At 41.0% G+C, this 5152-nt stretch overlaps 1 long non-coding RNA gene across 1 annotated transcript in view; it reads right to left on the minus strand.

The window, feature by feature from the left end:
• Positions 1-6: 6 nt before the first annotated feature.
• Positions 7-5152, minus strand: part of LOC104988168 — a 16918-nt gene continuing 11772 nt past the window's right edge. Inside the window, exons 2-3 of the long non-coding RNA XR_825211.1 lie at positions 2495-2605; positions 7-99 (exon numbers count right to left, since the gene is read on the minus strand). This is a non-coding gene — a long non-coding RNA (uncharacterized LOC104988168). The remainder of the gene's footprint in view (positions 100-2494; positions 2606-5152) is intronic.

Here is a 5152-nt window from a genome sequence, read left to right on the forward strand (position 1 = left end):
TTAGAAGTCTTCCCACAATTTCATCTTCTAGACTTGTGGGGGTAGTAGTAGAAATTAATATCCAATTTTTACACGTCATATCCAAAATGCTTCTGCTTCCTAAGAAGTAAAATAAAGAGAAAATATCCTTAAATAAACACATTTGTAATCCTGATTTTTTAAACTCAATCTAATAATTTGCACAGTAAAGAAACAGTGATCAAGACATGTCTTTCAGTCAGGACTTTGTACATTTTAGTAACCAATCAATGAACTAAAATATTTTTCTCCTTAATGAATTAACGAACTTTTATCCACTAATTCTGACCATCTTAAGTCATAATCATTGAATTTTCTATTTGTCTGTCTATTTTTTGGCTGAGCTGTGAAGCCTGTGGGATCCAAGAGGGGATCAAATCTGGGCTGCAGCAGTGAATGCATAGAGTCCTAACCACAGGACCACTAGGGAATTCTCTTGTCTTTCTTTCTTTAAAAAAAATAAGCAAAAAATTTTTTAAAAGCTTAAGAACTATCAGAATTACCACTCTCTTCCCAATGTTATAAATTATCAGTTTATTTTTGAAGTCTTTTCTGCAAAGTCACTTATAACCATTTTTATGGAATCAGTGAAATTGCCACTTTTCTAACCTATAGCCAGTATTACCAGGAAATAAGAATTTGAAGTCATGCAAAAAGGCAGGTGATAAAATTTTTTAAAATTAAACAACAAAAGGTTTATTTCATTTCCTTGATCTTTCCTCAAAATCCTCTTTCTTATATTTTCAGTTCAGTTCAGTTCAGTCGCTCATTTGTGTCCAACTCTTTGCGACCCCATGAATTGCAGCACGCCAGGCCTCCCTGTCCATCACCAATTCCCGGAGTTCACTCAGACTCACGTCCATTGAGTCAGTGATGCCATCCAGCCATCTCATCCTCTGTCATCCCCTTCTCCTCCTGCCCCCAATCCCTCCCAGCATCAGAGTCTTTTCCAATGAGTCAACTCTTCGCATGAGGTGGCCAAAGTACTGGAGTTTCAGCTTTAGAATCATTCCTTCAAAAGAACACCCAGGACTGATCTCCTTTAGAATGGACTGGTTATTTTGGTCACTTATTAAGACATTAAATATTTTCATTTCCACCACACTTCTGTGTTCAGATGGTAAAGAATCCCTTCGCAATGCAGGAGACCTGGATTTGATCCCTGGGTCAGGAAAATTCCCTGGAGGAGGGAATGGCTACATACTCCAGTATTCTTGCCTGGAGAATCCCATGGACAGAGGAGCCTGGCAGGCTACAGTCCATGAGGTTGCAAAGAGCTGGATACTGCTGAGCAACTAACATTTACTTTCTGTGTTAATCAGTTTTTTAAAAATATCTGGAATTTTTTAAAGTATTATGGAATTGCAAAAGGTATTAATTTGTAGTCTGTTGAGCACACTGTTAGAATGTTTTACTGAATGCCTGTCAGGTAGGGAATTTAGAACCATTTCCAACTCCTTTTTCCAGGAATGTAAGTTCAAATGAGTTAAGTAATTTTCAAAGCCTTGTATCCAAGTCCCTTATATACACTCAACTTAAAATGAGCATCAATACTTTTAAAAAGTGGCAAGATTGGGGTGGGAAAATATTTTCTGCTATTTTTTGCTCAAGCCCAAAAAGGCAGGTGGAGTTTTAGGAGAGAACATGAAAGAGAAACAGGGAGATAGATGCTGCTGCTGCTGCTAAGTCGCTTCAGTCGAGAACACTAGAGTGGGTTGCCATTTCCTTCTCCAATGCATGAAAGTGAAAAGTGAAAATGAAGTCACTCAGTCATGTCCGACTCTTAGCAACCCCATGGACTGGAGCCTACCAGGCTCCTCCATCCATGGGATTTTCCAGGCAAGAGTACTGGAGTGGGGTGCCATTGCCTTCTCCAGGGAGATAAATGAGATGTATACAAATACCTTCTCCCTCTTTTGATTGATACCTTCTCCCTCTTGATTTATCTCTGTGATAACTAACCCCTCCCTAAAGGAGGGGATGATTTGCCCCAAATTTGGTAGCAATCATTGGCAAGTGGTGATGGTGGTGGTGGTGGTTTGTGACCACAGAGAGCCCGTCAGGATCCTCTGTCCATGGAATTTCCCAGGCAAGAATACTACAGAGGATTGCCATTTCTCCAGGGGATCTTCCCAACAGGGATGGAACCAGCATCTCCTGCATTGCAGGTGGATTCTTTACTGCTGAGCCACCAGGGAAGCCCACATTGGCAAAGTAAACACCTAGAATTTCCCTTAAGTTCAACAATTCCTTGTTCCATGTTTGGGAAACAAGGGGTAAGAATAACACATGAATTTGCAAAGTGATATTCCTTGCCTTGTATCTCCTCCACCTCCAGCTTGTGTTTCTTCAGTCTGTACTCCGAGGGGTACCTTCAATTTTATCCAATTACAGTAAGAGAGAAACAGAATAGGAAGCAAGGGAAAGACCAGATGAGTGATGGGGATTGAAGAGTGCACAGAAACCCACTTCTCACCTGATTTAATCCAGGTAACGGTAGATAATGCTGCTCCTCGGTTTTCTCTCCAGCTGCTCTTCCTGGGACAAAGTGCATTCAGAACAGGTGGTCTCTTAGCAAGCTTGGTTCCTGTGTCAAAGCACATTAAAAGCCTTTACTGAACGGTGATGTAGTCTGTGAAGTGGACAGTCAGGGAGCATGCGTGGAAAAACTCTCAAAGAAGTTGAGAAAAGGTCATACGTAAATTTTAGTGGATTACAGAAACTATAGCCAAAAACTACACCTTTCACAGAAAAGTCAAACAGAATTCTAGAATTTTCCTGACAGGGCAAACATTTACCACTCTTTTAATCACACTAGGACCACAGCCTTGTCTAACTCAATGAAACTAAGCCATGCCCCTGGGGCAACCCAAGATGGGTGGGTCATGGTGGAGAGATCTGACAGAATGTGGTCCACTGGAGAAGGGAATGGCAAACCACTTCAGTATTCTTGCCTTGAGAACCCCATGAACAGTATGAAAAGGCAAAATGATAGGATACTGAAAGAGAAACTCCCCAGGTCAGTAGGTGCCCAATATGCTACTGGAGATCAGTGGAGAAATAACTCCAGAAAGAATGAAGGGATGGAGCCAAAGCAAAAAGAATACCCAGCTGTGGATGTGACTGGTGAAAGAAGCAAGGTCCCATGCTGTAAAGAGCAATATTGCATAGGAACCTGGAACATCAGGTCCATGAATCAAGGCAAATTGGAAGTGGTCAAACAAGAGATGGCAAGAGTGAATGTCGACATTCTAGGAATCAGTGAACTAAAATGGACTGGAATGGGTGAATTTAACTCAGATGACCATTATATCTACTACTGCGGGCAGGAATCCCTCAGAAGAAATGGAGTGGCCATCATGGTCAACAAAAGAGTCCAAAATGCAGTACTTGGATGCAGTCTCAAAAACGACAGAATGATCTCTGTTCGTCTCCAAGGCAAACCATTCAATATCACAGTAATCCAAGTCTATGCCCCAACCAGTAATGCTGAAGAAGCCAAAGTTGAACGGTTCTATGAAGATCTACAAGACCTTTTAGAACTAACACCCAAAAAAGATGTCCTTTTCATTATAGGGGACTGGAATGCAAAAGTAGGAAGTCAAGAAACACCTGGAGTAACAGGCAAATTTGGCCTTGGAATATGGAATGAAGCAGGGCAAAGACTAATAGAGTTTTGCAAAGAAAATGCACTGGTCATAACAAACACCTTCTTCCAACAACACAAGAGAAGACTCTATACATGGACATCACCAGATGGTCAACACCGAAATCAGATTGATTATATTCTTTGCAGCCAAAGATGAAGAAGCTCTATACAGTCAGCAAAAACAAGACCGGGAGCCGACTGTGGCTCAGACCATGAACACCTTATTGCAAAATTCAGACTTAAATTGAAGAAAGTAGGGAAAACCACTAGACCATTCAGGTATGACCTAAATCAAATCCCTTATGATTATACAGTGGAAGTGAGAAATAGATTTAAGGGCCTAGATCTGATAGATAGAGTGCCTGATGAACTATGGAATGAGGTCCATGACATCGTACAGGAGCATCCCCGTGGAAAAGAAATGCAAAAAAGCAAAATGGCTGTCTGGGGAGGCCTTACAAATAGCTGTGAAAAGAAGAGAAGTGAAAAGCAAAGGAGAAAATGAAAGATATAAACATCTGAGTGCAGAGTTCCAAAGAATAGCAAGAAGAGATAAGAAAGCCTTCTTCAGCGATCAATGCAAAGAAATAGAGGAAAACAACAGAATGGGAAAGACTAGAGATCTCTTCAAGAAAATTAGAGATACCAAGGGAACATTTTATGCGAAGATGGGCTCAATAAAAGACAGAAATGGTATGGACCTAACAGAAGCACAAGATATTAAGAAGAGATGGCAAGAATACACAGAAGAACTGTATAAAAAAGATCTTCACGACCCAGATAATCACAATGGTGACGTCCCGGAATGTGAAGTCAAGTGGGCCTTAGAAAGCATCACTACGAACAAAGCTAGTGGAGGTGATGGAATTCCTGTTGAGCTATTCCAAATCCTGAAAGATGATGCTGTGAAAGTGCTGCACTCAATATGCCAGCAAATTTGGAAAACTCAGCAGTGGCCACAGGACTGGAAAAGGTCAGTTTTCATTCCAATCCCAAAGAAAGGCAATGCCAAAGATTGCTCAAACGACCGCACAGTTGCACTCATCTCACACGCTAGTAAAGTAATGCTCAAAATTCTCCAAGCCAGGCTTCAGCAATAGGTGAACCGTGAACTTCCTGATGTTCAAGCTGGTTTTAGAAAAGGCAGAGGAACTAGAGATCAAATTGCCAACATCTGCTGGATCATGGAAAAAGCAAGAGAGTTCCAGAAAAACATCTACTTCTGCTTTATTGACTATGCCAAAGCCTTTGACTGTGTGGATCACTATAAACTGTGGAAAATTCTGAAAGAGATGGGAATACCAGAACACCTGATCTGCCTCTTGAGAAATCTGTATGCAGGTCAGGAAGCAACAGTTAAAACTGGACATGAAACAACAGACTGGTTCCAAATAGGAAAAGGAGTACGTCAAGGCTGTATATTGTCACCCTGTTTATTTAACTTATATGCAGAGTACATTATGTGAAACGCTGGACTGGAAGAAA

The sequence above is a fragment of the Bison bison genome, unplaced genomic scaffold (genome assembly GCF_000754665.1).
Source record: "Bison bison bison isolate TAMUID 2011002044 unplaced genomic scaffold, Bison_UMD1.0 scf7180017864116, whole genome shotgun sequence".
Classification (NCBI taxonomy): Eukaryota; Metazoa; Chordata; class Mammalia; order Artiodactyla; family Bovidae; genus Bison; species Bison bison.